General features: G+C 37.5%; 2 protein-coding genes across 2 annotated transcripts in view; one reads left to right on the plus strand and one right to left on the minus strand.

Moving 5' to 3' along the window:
- The window catches only part of qin (tudor domain-containing protein qin), a 264,240-nt gene that overhangs the window by 78,653 nt on the left and 169,345 nt on the right, over positions 1–16,242 (minus strand). The window lies entirely within an intron of this gene.
- Positions 1–16,242, plus strand: part of LOC106640921 (uncharacterized) — a 62,862-nt gene that overhangs the window by 20,149 nt on the left and 26,471 nt on the right. The gene's annotated exons all lie outside the window — the stretch shown is intronic.

A 16,242-nucleotide genomic window follows, 5' to 3' on the forward strand; every position in this document is an offset into this window, starting at 1 on the left:
TTGCTCGTCTCGAGCGAATCCGATCGAAAAACGTGTTTCTCCGGATATTCACAGACGAATTCTCCACGTATATACAGGGAAAGAGAAAGGCACGTCACGAAGGAGCAGGTAATTCGCGCCTTCCGCAAATCCGTTCTAGAATCCAAAATTGACGAAGTCACGCGGAATAGCAAAGAAACGCACACGTATATATACACGTGCAGTCCTCGAAGAAGACAATGCTGTATGAGGTACGTGTATATATACGACGGCGCGGACACGTAGCAAGTTGACGTGGGGCTGGGGAGCACAAAATAACATTTGTATGCATTGCGGAGCACCGCGTGCTCCGCAACTCGATCCGACCAGTCGTCATTTCTCTCTCTCTTTCCCTTTTGGGTTACTCTCTGTGATTACTGTTTTCCCAGCCGTATGTTCTATTCACACCTACGAATCTTCTGCCATTGCTATCTCTCGCTGGATATACGTGTATATATAGGTGTTATGTATGTATATATGTCTAAGGGGTCGAGACCGAACAAAGGAAGTATTTTTCTCCAAAAGCGCGTCCCGAGAGGAAAACTCAAAACCTGTACATTCCTTCCCTCGTCATTATCAAGACGATAAGGATGTCGCCAGCAGTGGAGAAGATGCTGCGACGGCCGAGCCATCTGTGAAATAGAGTGACGAAAAGGGGTAGTAAATGTACATGTACCTATAGTATAGTATGTTCCACCTTCCGAGTGGTGCAGCTTTCATATAGGAAGTTTCTTATACATATATACATATATATATATTGTCAAGTAAGGTATTAGGAATCGTATTTACACAATTATAAAATTGTATTTTCGATCCAAAATACTTTGACTTTTGATTTTCAAAAGAAATCAACGTTTCTAAGGTTATAAGTCGATAAAGTAGAGCCATACTTTACCGAGAGTTACATTACACCGGGAGATAGTCAATTACATATTTATGGTTAAGTAAAATTCTGCGATTCGTACTTTTTAAATTTACAAAATTCATATCCAACAATAATTATATACATACTTGTTTTTTGTTAAGGAAAAAAGAACGATTAATATAAATGACTTATAACCTAAAAATTACTTTTCTTTTGATTTTTTGACCGAAATTGGTTAGCAACCAAACGTACTTATCACACAGACATGCTGCGAAAGCTACTTTCCAAGTAGTGTATTCTTCAGAGGCTTGCAAGCTTATATATATACACAAAAACGAGAGAAGAGTGGTAAACCTTCTAAAGACAGTGGCCGCGAGAATCACGTTTCTCTCTAATAGCCAGCGCACGAGAACACGTAAAGGACGGAACGTCTTTCCACCAGGAGACTCGTAAAATCCGATCTATTGTCGACAAGTTTCTTACGCTCATTCTACCGTACAGATGTATACGTATGTGCATATGTGTGTGTATGTGAGACAGCTAACGAGCTTGTTTCTTTTCGTTGAAAGCTATCTTCCTTGGTGCTTCTTAGCTGAAGTATGACAAACTTGTGCACGTCTTTGTTCGTCTTTTGAAAGGCTTCGTATGATGAAGTTTGGAGTGATAGTTTAACGTTTTAATTAATTAATGTACAAAATTATTTACTAACGATATTCAAGTATTAGATAAACTGTGGTAAATTATTTCTTTGTATTTTTTTAAAACAATGTTTTTGTTAAATAAAGAATTTCAGCAAATGTTGAGTAATTTTTTTGGTCTTCGGGGAAAAAACTTAATACTTTCTTGTGATGGAATAAATAATGATTATTTATATAGACGTAGGTAAAGTGATAAAAACATAGATTAATATCCCAGTGGTCATAGATCTGATTTGATTCACAATCTTCGTTTTTGATGTACATGAGAATTAGGTAAATGATCCCTAAAGCCCATACATGGCATGAAATAAACAAAAAAAATTAATGTATACATGCGTATAAAGAGTGGATATTACTACCAGCAGATCATTGTAATATCAAATAATATATTTATACTGTATTATGGTATATATGATTGGTTCATCATAAATAATATGGATTTTTTTACTCACGAAATCATCTTAAAGTCTGTAAATGTATTGTGAACCATACCTGCAAAAAGACAATGACAGATTAAAAAAAATTTCATTTTTCATACATATATAACGATGTATTATGAATAACTAAAGTTTGAATCTTTAATTGACTAGGGGGCTTAGCCCCCTGCACGCTTCACGCGCCAACCCTCAAACTTTTTTTATTAAACATATTTCTAATGACTGTTTAATCTAAATAGAATGATTAAATTTTAAAAATAAATCCAAGCCATAAACCGACTTCGATTAGTCTTTGAGGGCACTAGATGTAGCCAGCGCTTGTCTACTCAATCTCATATGTACATTTAAATGTACCACCTTTCTTCACTCACAACCAATTAGATCAAGGCGTATTCTGTCGATAGTCACGTGATACTCATTTTTTTAGGATAGATACACATCAAGTGATATTTAGAGATTATTGTTTAACCAAGACAAAAGCAGTTAAAATACAATTATTGCTCTTAATCCTGTTCGCAAAAAAATCAATACTGGAATTTTCTATATAGCTGAAGGTATTATACGCGTATTTTATAACTCATAAAATTATGACTAGATTTTGTATGTAGAAAGTTGATTGTAATAACATTCAATTTCAATGAATACAACCGTCTGAATGTTTATTTTATTTTTAGATAAATTGAGAAAAGAGAAAAATAAACTTAAAACTAAGAAAAACAAAAGAACCAGGGATCCAGTACAGGTGTCCAATAAGCGTGAAAATTTATGCAACGCAGTGTCCCATAAATGATAAACACAGCTGTTTTTTGCGGTAAACAGCAGAAACTCATAATGAGTAAAAAAAAAAAAAAAAAAATTGCAAAGTGGTGACGGCACTGGAGCTGCATCAAAAGAAGAAAAAAAAGTAAATACAGAGCGACTCTCTTACGTCGGTTTCGAGACTTCCTAATTGGTGGCCATGCACGAGGACTCGAGGACACGAGTATAAGGGCGAGAGAAGAGGAGGAGGAGAGGTGTGGGGTGGTGGGTTGCTTTCACAATGCCGACACACTTTTCTGTCTCCCGCTGCTAAGCCCAGGCTTTTCCCACGTTTCGCGCCTCTCCCTTCTATTTACACCCTCTCTGAAAAGTGGACGCGACCGTGTATGTGTCTGGGTTGTATTGCACACGTATTGTTGTTCGCTTCTCTGCCAATTTTCTTTTTCACTGTCTTTTGTCGCGTCCTTATTGCTTTTGGAGTGTGTACATCACATAGATGTCGAATGCGGATTTGTTCGTTTACAGTTTTTGATTTATTTTTCTTCTTGATTTACTATTTCATGAGGTTTAAAATGTTGTGAAAAGATTTGAGTGGTTTTTAACGTTTTTTTTTCTTTTTTTTTTTTCTTCAAATTTTAGCGTTATTTTGCTTGAATTTTAATTTTAGCACCACAAAAATTAGATAGAGAACTGATTGAACAGTAATTTGCAATTCACGAGGAAACTTTTTGAGAAACAGGAAAAATCATATTTTACAGTCCCCTAGCACTTCGGAATTTTGGTCAAGATATACATTTGTGCTTGTAACTGAATGAAATCAGAAACAATCGATCCTGAGAAATGATAAATTGCAAGATCACCATCAATCTGACAGTATTAAAAAAATCTATGGTCAATTTTAAGCAAATAAACCCTGTAAAACTTAGAAAAACTGCACGGTTGCATCAACGCAAACGCAAAACCCCGAGCGGCATCTTCCCCCAAAAAACACTGACGCAATCCTCTTCTCGACGAAGGGTGTATATACATCGCCGTCATCCTCGCGAGGAGGCAACAATCGCTAATTATTAATCGTTGCGCCGCGAGCACTTGCATCGTGAAAAAGATTTCACAACAAAGACGCCAGCAGCCAACATCTTAATGGAAAGCGTAAGCGCAACACAGCGATGACGGTACCTCGCGCTCATCCACCACGAAAGAGTAATTAAAGCGCATCGGCAAATTTTAGACGAAAAAGAATAAAAAAACCTTATTCCAAGATTTTACAGGCAGTATACAACTATTGAAAAAACCAATGCTCGAGTGGGTTACACGCACACCGCGGGTAAAGATTGATTCGAAAGAGAGAGAATGGAGACACAAAAATTCCATTCCACGCTCCGTATGCCCACGGGTATAACGTCCGGGCTTGGCAATCACACGCGACCCACCCGTACATATACATCGCGAAAAAAAAAAAAAAAAAAAAAAAAAAAAAAGACCAATAAACCTCCCGCCGCCCAACATCGTGCCCGTGCATGAATTAAGCATCTCTAATACACGCGCTGCAACCATCGAAAAGCGCTTTCGCGTGCACCCCCCGATCGTCGGTCATTTTCGCGCGCAACTCGTACATCTCTTTCTCTCTCTCTCTCTCGGAAAACACGGAACACCCATATAATGTACACTCTCTCGTCTTTATTACGCATGCATGACGAAACAGCTATTAAAATGCATGTGCATGCATACCTTGGGTATCTCGCGCACGCGTGCGTATCTGTATATATTGTCCTGCGTCGAGAGTATATAATATAGTCATAGGTATATTGTACATACACGATTATCACCTGAAACGTGTATATCCTCCTCTCACCGGCACATGTATACACTTGGCAAGAAAGTAAAATTAGCTCGTGTTCTGTTGCGGCACGTTGGCGTTTAGTATCATCTACGTGACGCACAGATTCTCCTTTTGGACTGCTTTTACCATTTTTATTACTGTTATTATTATTGCAAAATTAAATTTACAATTGTAGGTACAAAGCACTTGTTGATAAACTACATTACACATTGATTAATGATATCCTAATTTAAAAATATATGAAGTTCGTTAGTTGTAGCTTGGATACTTACATCTAAAGCTTGACTTTCAACATGAAAATAATGTATGTATGCAAACCCCTAGAATTATTGACGTGTTGATGCAAATTTAATTTTTTTAAATTACTCTTATACCAGTTATTCCAAAAACCAATATGTAATCTCTGAAATAGTCTAAAGCCTTTTAATGTTCAAGTATTCAAGTATTCAACTTTTCCATACTAAAATATACTTATACAAACGTCGGTGGCGTGTTTGTAATATTTCGACTATCTTATTTTTGTAATGCATCACATATTATTTGTAAAAGCGAGCAAACAATTAAATTAATATACGACTTCTATCTATAAACAATGTGGTTTTATTTTTATTTGGAGGTCACTGCATGATATTTTTGAAAAATTATACAGTTCAACACAACCACCTTAACTAACTGGCTGTCATTTTTGTAGCCTCTTATATAAGTATCTTTTTTTTTTTTTTTTTTTTTCTTTTTGATGTGTTTTTCAGTTTAATATTATTCCAAAACTACAAGTATTAATATCTTAATGACACACAATATCTGTACGTAATTCTTTGCACCTACATTTCTAATTTTTTCTTCACAAGAGGCCTAAATGATTTGGTCCCTGTATTCTTCAATATACTTCAATGTACTTTATCTTAAAAAATTAGAATTTTGATTCAAAGACTTTTTACTTTAAATCTGTATCTCAGTTCCACTTTTATTACTGTTCTGTGTTCCTTACTTCAATTGTACCGTCCAACATGCTTCAAATATCAACTTTTACTCATATAAGGTTTATCGTTACGGAATTCTTTAATTTCAATTTTCCGCCCTCGGGTGGTTTTGGGAGGCTAGTACTTCCTCGGGCGAAAAAGCAGTTTTCCGGAACTCGTTCGAAAAGTCTCCTTTACGAACCTCGTTACGTCCCTCGCCTTCGGCTCGGGCCACAAACCTCTCGGTTCGCAAACAAAGACTTTTCAAACTCGTAGGAAAACTACTATTTCCGCCCTCGGGTGGTTTTGGGAGGCTGGTACTTTCTCGCGCGAAAAAGCAGTTTTCCGATACTCGTTCGAAAAGTCTCCTTTACGAACCTCGTTACGGACCTCGCCTTCGGCTCGGGCCGCAAACCTCTCGGTTCGCAAACAAAGACTTTTCAAACTCGTAGGAAAACTACCATTCTTACCGAGGGCGCTAAGGCACAGGGCCTGGAGGGCGCAAAAAACTTTTCTGCCCGTGGGCCCAAAGTGATTACAAGGGCGCAAAGTGTGTTCTTGAATCCATTCGATACACGATTTTTTCCTCCTCTACAATTCTGTACAATTTTATTTCCGACTATACTGTCTTTATATCTTTTAATCATTGCTTTGATATATACTTGTATCTTTTTCTATGAATACATACTAACGACTAAATTTATCGCTTGCCTCTGTTTGCCTGTGTCTAGTGATTTCTGTTAATTTAAATGCTTTACTCACCTGTTTTATAATGAACGAAATATAATGAAAATGACATAAATAATCAATTTTTTTTTCAACATTTATTGCACACTATAGAACATTATTTTGTTCACATGTTTTGTCATCATACAATTGAGTGATTATTCGAATAGAATGTGCATACATTTATTGACTTTGGATATCTTTCAAAGATACCTACATATATTATAACATACATACACTGGAAATAGTGATGTATGTATTCAACGACAAATCGAAAGTTTATATGCATCTCATCCGCTCTACTGCATACCCCATTGAGATGAGGCACGAAAAGGACTACGGATAAGAACACCACGTGATTTGCGATTCCTATGAAGCATGTGTTTGTGCTTCACAAGACCGATGAATTCGTCAAAAGCTAGTGGACACTTATCGCAGCGATGGACGTGATCGGTACTCAAGTGCACTCCAAGATCGTCACAGCGATCGAAGGTGCGTGAACACAGAATACAGTACTGATGGGCTTTTAAATGTTCATTGGGTGCTTTGGTTTTGGTGGAAGATGCAGCACTGTGGCTGGGCCTTTTGTGCAGGTTACGCATGTGCCTCACACAATTACCTCTGCTCATAAAAGTTTGCGAACAAATATCGCAGGTGAAAGGCTTCTCGCCCGTGTGCATTCGCATGTGCACTCGAAGACTGGTCTTGTGATTAAAAGTTCGCTCGCATACGTTACAGTCAAAGGGCTTTTTTCCCGTGTGTGTTCGCTTGTGTTCCAACAAGTGTGATTTTTCGTTGAAAGTGCGTTGACATGTTTCACAATTGAAGGGCTTGTCTCTCGTGTGCAAACGCTCATGTTTAATTAGACTGATCTTTTGAGTGAAGCTTTTTTTACATTTTTTGCAGCCGAAGGGCTTTTCACCGGTGTGAACGAGTTTGTGTCTCGTGAGTTGAAAAGTCGAGGGCCAAGTTTTGCCACATACGTCGCATAGTTGAGACCTTCTCGAACAACTGCTACCGGCCCGTTCCATGATGCTGGAGTCCCGTACAACGCTGGTTTAGAAACTTTTACGGCTAGATGCGTTTTCCATGGATTTGGTCGTTTAATTTTTATCGATATTTTCTTCTTCAAAACTATTCAACAACTCGGTGATAAATAGACGAAGGAAATTTGTTTGAGAGGTAGATTTTCTGTCAACAAAGAAAATAAGAAATTTTAATTAACTCATTTAACATTCATTAGGGGCACCTGTACGTGATTATTAGTTTATTTGTTTCGAACGTCCGCAGACACATATATTACAACTATTTTTCTAGTAGAAAATTACATGACCAAAGTATACTCAAAAGTAATTTGAATCATACCGCCACCTCCTCCGCGGCTATACGTGCTGTGTATGAAAGACACGAGGAGACGGTATTGTTAAAGGTTAGAAAGAAAATTTTTGCTTTTACAGTTCAATTTTTTATAATTAGAATACATTATTCATGTTAAATAGTGTATATAGAAAAAAAAGTATTTAAAGTATTTTGTTTTTTTTTGTTGTAAAATTATTTCACATGCAAGTATTCAGATCAACCGTAGACGACTTCGTAACTTCTCGTAAAATAAAAACAAATCGAATCTTCGATCAAATTATATGCAAAAACTCACCTTTCTTTATATCTATATTTTCAGTCACCAGACTAAAAATGATCGCTGTGTCGTCAAATCACTCATTGCTGCAGCAGCTTTTTCGTTATTTAAATTTGATTATCCTTCGAATCGACAAACATATTTTACAATTCACTCACTTGAGATTAAGCAATGTATGAAGATATTGAAAGAGATACATACATACCATAAAAATGTACACTCTTCACTAAGGATTCTTGTGTAAATTTCGATGCAGTATGCTTAAATAGCAATTTTTGTGGACGAGTAACTGACGATGATCTTTAACGGTAAACGCCCAAAAAACGAATGCAGTCACAATTAAAGAAATGATTTTTATGCTCACGTTTCAAAATGAGGTATTAATAGGTTCATAATGTGTTTTGGCTTCAAGGTTACAAAGTAGATAATTTGAAGTAAAAACTTTACGTTCGGACTGCCTCACAAATATCGTTAAGAACGTTCAAGAAATATATTACTTATTTCCACTTTTTTCCACCATTTGAAAGAGACACCATGCAGTGGGACGGTTCAAATAATGAGTGGAAAAATACACTTTTATGTACAATGCAACGCAAATTCGAAAATAATTAAAAAACGAAGCTAATCGCTTAACACTAATTAGACACTAACTAAATTTTTGTCTTTTGACCAGGTTGAGTTCATCGATCGATATCGGTTTACTTCAATTTAGACTGAAAAATGAACAAAAAGTTTTTATAATAACAATGACAAAAAAAATACAACATTGCAATTACCATAATATCATAAATCGACGAGTTCCCCGAAATAACGATTTCTCGCCGATATAAAATACCTGACGAATCGGTTTTTGAGGTAAGGGGGTTATTGGTTATTGGTACCAATATACTTTTAGTAGGGATTATCACATAAATTAACCAAATCCACAAAACTTGATCATTTTTTTTTAAACATGTATTTTTCTAAAAACGAAATTCTTGATCAGATGTTTTTGCCATGCAACTCTTAAATAAAGATGTATATAATGAAATAGGCATTATTAAATTGACAAACGTGTTTCTCATTAAAAAAGAGTTTAAAAAAAAAATATTACCTTAAACTTTATTTCGAATAGTTTCCATATTTACCACATGCTTTTGCGATGTGTCAACTACCTTATTTTGTACAAAAAGATTGGGCACAACATAGTTTGATGTAATTGAGGATAAGGTAATTAATAGCATGGGAAAAATAATGTTTGCAGTTATAGGCACAATGTTCATGAAAAATGGGTCGTTATTTTGTGAAAAATCGCAAATTATATTACAAAAAATATTTTCCACAACACCAAGTCTGATTCAACTGTTAGGTGGTAGAAAACCTTGCAGAACGTGCAAAATGGGCTTAATGCCAAGAATTTTTTCCCAACACCGATTTTAATGTTTAGTTTTATTATAAATAGTTAATTTACTTAAATTATGTGCAGATGGACATTGTGTACAGTAATATATCTCAAGTTGTATGTACAAAGATTTCGAATAATTTTGAATTTTAGAAAATCGTCTTTACGGGAGTGCTCGAAACTTCGGAAAAATTTTCCAGCTTCCTCTTGGTACTCCTCCAGTTTTTTTTATTTTATTTTATGTTTTGTTGATCAACATTCACTTTTCTCTTTTTCCAATTCTTCGATCAATCTACTAGCTCATATTGCACTCTCTACCACTGGCGTAACTAGAACTTAAAAGCATATGAGGTTCTACTAGTGCTCATTGAAATTTTCATCATTACCAAGCAAGTCACGAATTTTCAAAATCAAACCCTGATGTCACTCACCATAGAAGAACAGGCATCGCTGTAACGTCAAGTGATTCGTCAAAAAGTATCCGTAGGAAAAAAAAACCGTCAACAAAAAATCGCTCGATAAGCCGAGAGAGTTTCTCAACTCGCCAGAGTCGCGGCATTACATACGGTGCTTATTGCGCAACGCGAGTACATCAGAGAGTAAAGGACGAGTCGGCAGCAGATAAATCGACGCTCGCGGAAGAAGAAGCAACTCGCTGCTGATGTAGTGTTATATACACAGCCGCGAGAGCAACAGGTATGTATATTTTTTTTTTCGCTTTTCTTTGCTTCACGGATTACCGCACGACTGGTATACATGTTCGCGGGGGCTTCGAGTACCTAGTGCTGCGATGACTTTCTTTATGGCATCACACGAATATATATAAGCGGGGAGATGAGAGATACTCCAGTGTGTCCATGTGAGAGGCTGCCTGAGGCGTTGACTTAAAGAGAAAATCTTTTGTACGATTCAAATTTGTATACATTTTTTTTTCTCGCTTTTTACACATTTTACACAATATTTTTGGTTCGATTTTTGGCAATATTACACATACCAGAGTAACGTAGGAATAATTTAGTGACCCATGGCTTCTACAGTTGAACAGTGAATTCACACGCGGAGCAGTGAGCTATAGAACAGCTACAACCTTGATCTGAGGTAAATCGCAGACAGCATGCCAATTTTACTCAATCATAATCGTCCTCTTTGCCTCGGGTCAATTTTCAATAGTAGTTTTGCAGAAAAATTTCTTGTACTTGCGGTGTTTCAACATTGTATTGATTGTTCCCGACCTCTTTACATTACCATTTGTAAAAAAAATGACTCAAACACTATACGTGTTTTTTTTTTTTCTTATATACACGATTTAGAAATTTCTTAAAACTCTAAACTCCTTGACGTTATAAGCGCGAATGGTACCCCGAAAAAACCGATCACAGCAGCAACAACAGCCACATATATACACGAGAGCGCAAATATAAATTCAAACGCGCAATCAGTGCCCCTATACGCTGCATTACTTGTACTTGTAGGTGCGCAAAAGAAAAGTTGCACACTCGAGAGGTCGTGAGAAACGCATGCCCGTTTACTCGGGCGCGATAATACAAATACGCGGCAGGCGAACTTATACCTGTGTGTGTGTGTGTGTGTGTGTACATTGAACTCCGCATTGATGATTCAGAAGAATATAATGATTGAAAATGCTTTTTCAGCGTCTTGCTGGGTATGGTATTACTTATAAAAAAAAAAATTGCGCTCGTTTCGATAAGGATACGCGAACTCTTAGTACACCCGGATAAGCTATAGAGAGCTTGAAAGCTTCACGCGCGTGTATGTGTCAATCCTCCTCTTATATTCTGTATACATATACACGAGCGTACAAGTAGACAAGGTAGCAAACGGGTGATAGAAAGCGGGAGATTTTGGTACGTATAGCGTAGGTACAGAGGGATTTGTCTGTATACTTACGTATCCCGGCGCAGCGTCAACGTGGAGCAATCTTTGTTACACACGTGTGCGTATTAATACAGCGTGGGTGTGTGTGCTCGAGTAAACGCTGGCGAAGGATGCGTGTCTATTGGTTGTAGTGTGCTTTTGTGGATATATTACTTACGTGTTCTTGTCGTACGAGACGTAAAATTAATTTTCGGGAGGTGTGTCAAATTGCGTTGAGGATGAAAGGATACTTACAAGTATGTGTATACGTGTGGATGGTAAGAAGATATGGTTTTTTGTAATAGTGGGACAGTAAATTTGTTTGTTAGGCTACAGAGGTTACATTATTAAATTGTCAGATTAATAAATGATTTTTTCAAATGACTCGATGCATGCATTTTTTAATCATTCGGATGTGTTGAACAGGTACAAGTACACTAAATAGCATAAATAATTTTTCCGCCCTCGGGTGGTTTTGGGAGGCTGGTACTTCCTCGGGCGAAAAAGCAGTTTTTCGATACTCGTTCGAAAAGTCTCCTTTACGAACCTCGTTACGGACCTCGCCTTCGGCTCGGGCCGCAAACCTCTCGGTTCGCAAACAAAGACTTTTCAAACTCGTAGGAAAACTACTATTTTGCAATAATGTGCGAAAAATAGATGTTTTCCGTACTATCTTTAGTGTGGAAAATCGATTTTCCCGAATAGTGTGCGGAAAAGGTTCTTCCACACACCGAAAAAATTTTGTAACACACCAGAAATCTCACGGGGAACGAATTAAGATACCGTGAGCGTACATCTATCATAACCCTGCCTGGTATAAGTCTCAACTCTCAACTAAAATTCCTGTTATATTTGAGAATGTTAGGAGTGCACATGAATTTTTTCAGATTTTTCACAAGGGGAAATTTTCGAGAAAAAAATTATGAAATATTGACAGTTTAACACGGTCTCTTATGAGAGAACAAGGTTAGGTTTGCCTTTTAATTGAAATTAAGGTATATTCTAAATGTGTTGGAATAAAAAAAACGTTTTCATAGATAACTTGGTACAAAAGGAAGATGCTCGACAAAAAAAAATCAAGCCTTGCCAGGCATTTTTCAAAAATATAAGCAGTTACAGTCATACGGTTTCAAGTTTGTAGAGTGCGAGAGGAGGTGCGCGGTAAAGGGGGCTCAAATGCGCAGGCAGGGGGACTCCCCGTTCCTCGCCTCTCTGAATGATACTCCCAAACCTCCTTGAAAAGCTAAAATTTTTATTTTACATTCATAACTTTAAATTATCTTCTCGTAACATTTCAAGCGCAAAAAATAAAAATAAATATATCAATAAGACTACATCAAAACTGCATTATAGGTTCGAAGAAAAAAAAAGCTTCTAAAACGAAGGCAATGCTGTTTCATAAATTTGTACATTTTTAAAATCATAAAACCTTTGTTTATAAAATCAAACGAGAACACATCGCAAGTCCGCGACCGGAAAATTCAGCACAAGCGAGTTTCAAAATGAATCCAACGCGAAATCACCGCTCGAAACGAAAAAAAGAAAAAAGCCGAAAGTCATCATCGCAGTGGCAATAATTACGGAAATCAATACGCGAGAGATTTCTCTGTTAAATTTAATACTCGAGGATTCATATCGCGTTACCCCGATCGTCTCTTTTATGCCCGCGTTTCGGTACGCGCAAAGCTCCCAGCCAACGCACACGCACACACACAGAAAAGGCGCGAGAGTGCGAGCGACTATTTGAAATTAAATAAATCCCGTACCGATCGAATGTAAAGATACATGTATACCCGTGTCGGGTTTCGACCCGAATCAACGAATCCTACCTATGACACACACACACAAGTATAATATTATGCGCTTAAGCGCTTGTATAACGCGCACACACGCCTACGTGCACATTATAGCGCGTAAAAGTGGAATTCAATTTCCAAAGCTCATTATTCGACGTGTATTGCAATTTGTACATCTCGCGCGCGCTTACGTGTGGTTCGATTCCCAACAGCAGTAATAACTTAACACAAATGATTTCTGGTTGTTTCGAATTGCGAATGCCCCCGTGTTTTATGTAGCAGTACGAGTGTGCGGCCATCTTGTGCGTAACTACGCAAATTATCGCGCCGGCTCCGATAATACTGCGATTACCAAATTTATTTTTTTTAGAGTTAGCTCTAAGCTTTTCATGCGCTCCAACTATACTTACTCCAAAATAACATCTCCCAATGAGGGTAGTTCTACCGTCAGATGGCGATAGTGTACCCATGTAAGATTTTTACCTAACATTATCTATACATCGAATACATATATAGTTGTAGTTCTGTGGAAATCTTAGATGAGCAAACTATCGCCATCTTACGGTAGAATAACCCTCATTGCTTTGATCGCGACGATGCACGCTAAGATGTAAATAGACCGACCTAACCTAAATGTGTGTTTCACTTTTAACAGATGATCTAGATGTATGTGGACTTAATAACTTATTTTAATGTAAAATGACGTATTTTTTCATCTCGAAGCGTTCTTCTTAACATTTGGACGTAAACTGCATCCTCGGTAGGAAAAATGCAACATATTTTGGTGGTATCGTACGTTTGACCATAATGTGATTACAAGAATCTGTTAAGTTAAAACAGCGATATCCTTAGATATATCATGTGGCAACTATGGCAATATTCTTTCAACACCTGAAATTTAATTTCTGTAAAGTTAGAGCGTGTATTACATCAAGGGCAGCGTGCAAACGCACAATTTGCAATTTGCCATTCATCAGCATAAATTAAACGAATTTACGCGAACACGTGCACATGTTCTCGTGATTTGAATTGCATGATTTATTAGTCAAAACTGTTTGCAAGCTGTACATATATCTCTATATATCATATATATGGGGCATTCCACGTAAGCCCCTTAACGCCCCTTCATTTCCCCTCACAGTCCCTCACAAAATAAGGAAAAATCGAATGTATTTCTACGTTATTTTAACCTCATCAAATTGTGGTTAAATCCTCCTCACACAATTTTATTATGTGAATGAAACATGATAATAATTTTAACTTTTGATTAATTTTTCTACACCGCCCAGGACGCAAATAGATGGACTTGAATCACTTTTTCAAAAGCTGTTTTTGATTGATTTACTTTAATATAGGTTCATGAACGTCCTGATATGTTATGAAAAAAAGCAAAAGTATCAGATGGGAAGATAAATTTGTTTTGTGCATTTTTATTTCTAATCATCAAAAAAATTTCATACAATAGTCCTCAGTTGTGGAAAAACCATAGTTAAATAAAAACTGTAGTGTTCGTCATTAAATAGAAACAAAAGAATTCATTGATGTGTTTATTATTACCATTAATTTTATTTTTATGAACTCAAAATCAAGATTGTACCTTTTTTTACTTGGCAAAGTATGAATCAAAGCCAGTACCGAGGGATCATCACCACACCGTGTCTCTCGACCATCCATCCATCCTACAACCCGGACGGACCTTAAACAAGCTCAAATTGTCAATAACGAGGAAAAATAGTTTCATCTCCGAACCACCTGCCCCTTCTTCTTCATAAAAATAAACAAAAGAGTTCATAAGATTCGCAAACAAATTACTCAATTTCCCAGCAGCACTGCAGCCTCTCGCTCTTGTTCCGCTATCAAAAGCCGAATCGCAAGATCCACAATAGATCCTGATTTCCCCGGGACCAGAGGGGAAGGCACACCGCCCCTCCAACTATAACCGGAGCTGGTGCAACGGTAGGTACACCAGCGCAATATAACAGCGCCCGTGCCATTTCTCCGCGTCAATTTCGTCGAATCCTGCCGGAATAATAAAACACGCCCCAGCAATTGAAAACTCGGGCGAAGGTGGGGCGCGCGCAACACAGATACGAGACTGCGTTGTGTACGGGGTTGCCTCTTAATTACCGGGACTCTCGCTATTTTTACGTATACTCCTCTTTCCCTCGCGAGCTATTACCTCGTGTTCTCGTTCGTAAGACTGAGACAGCGAAAAAGAAAGAAAAATATACAGGATGAGCTGGAAAACTGGGCAATTTCCAGTACTCCCGGGAGGAGTATAGGAGGAGGGTAATAAAGCTGCTCGTCGCTCCATTAATAATGCGCGCCCGGCTCGCAAACGGTTTGTAAATTCGCGTGTACACGTATATATACCTACACGTGCGTGACGCGACGACAACTTTGACTTCAACATCGCTCTCGTTTTTTTTTTTTCAATTTCATCCTCTGACAGTCGTACACCTGCTTTTTATCGCAAGCAGTACATAACAAGTTATAACGAGAGCGCGAAAAATAAGGAGAAAAAGTATACAGACAGACTTCCTTTGCTTCTTACGGAGAGAAATCGGTTGTATTCACCCGCGTACGGAGGAAGCGATAGCTGTGGCGTTTGTTCGTTTGCCAGTTAGCTCGGAAAACGGGAGGGGGGGGAAGGTCTTTTAACGGCACCAAAGCGATCTGACGCTGCAACGCGCTTTGTACTGCTCGCCTCTTTGCCACCCACCCTTCTTTACCCCCCCCCGACCGGCTTTTCTTCGACCTCGTCTTATTTTTCGTGTACGGATGTTGTTTGAGAGATGCTGCTTCTGCTACGATAGTAGCTTCGTTCATGTCGAGATGTTGGAAATTAAGTTTTTTGCGTATCGTACATTTGCCTAACAAAACTAAAGATGCCTACTTTGAAGTTGTAAGCGTATAGTTAAGAAACTAAAATGTAGCTATTTCAAGATCTTATGGATCATTTTTTACACGTCTGGCTGTGTGTTTCAGCCTAAAAAGTATTGAGATCGTCATTAGAGCATTTAAACTTTACTAGATACTAGATTGAGCACTATTCTAGTGGCCAAGCACATAAATTTCGTGAAATGAGATTAAGCAATAATGGTGCAACCATAAAACAAAAAGTTGTACTTAGGTAAAAAAAATTTCCTATCAACAAGCGGATAGTAGTACACTCCCTTTAATAAAAAAAATCTTTTTTTTTATTTGAAGGTAATCTCTAGATTTAATTGAGAGTTTTTCATAATTATAACT

This window comes from Copidosoma floridanum, unplaced genomic scaffold (genome assembly GCF_036245765.1).
Source record: "Copidosoma floridanum isolate Cflo_tuat_1 unplaced genomic scaffold, Cflo_Japanese_pri ptg000035l, whole genome shotgun sequence".
In the NCBI taxonomy this organism is placed as follows: Eukaryota; Metazoa; Arthropoda; class Insecta; order Hymenoptera; family Encyrtidae; genus Copidosoma; species Copidosoma floridanum.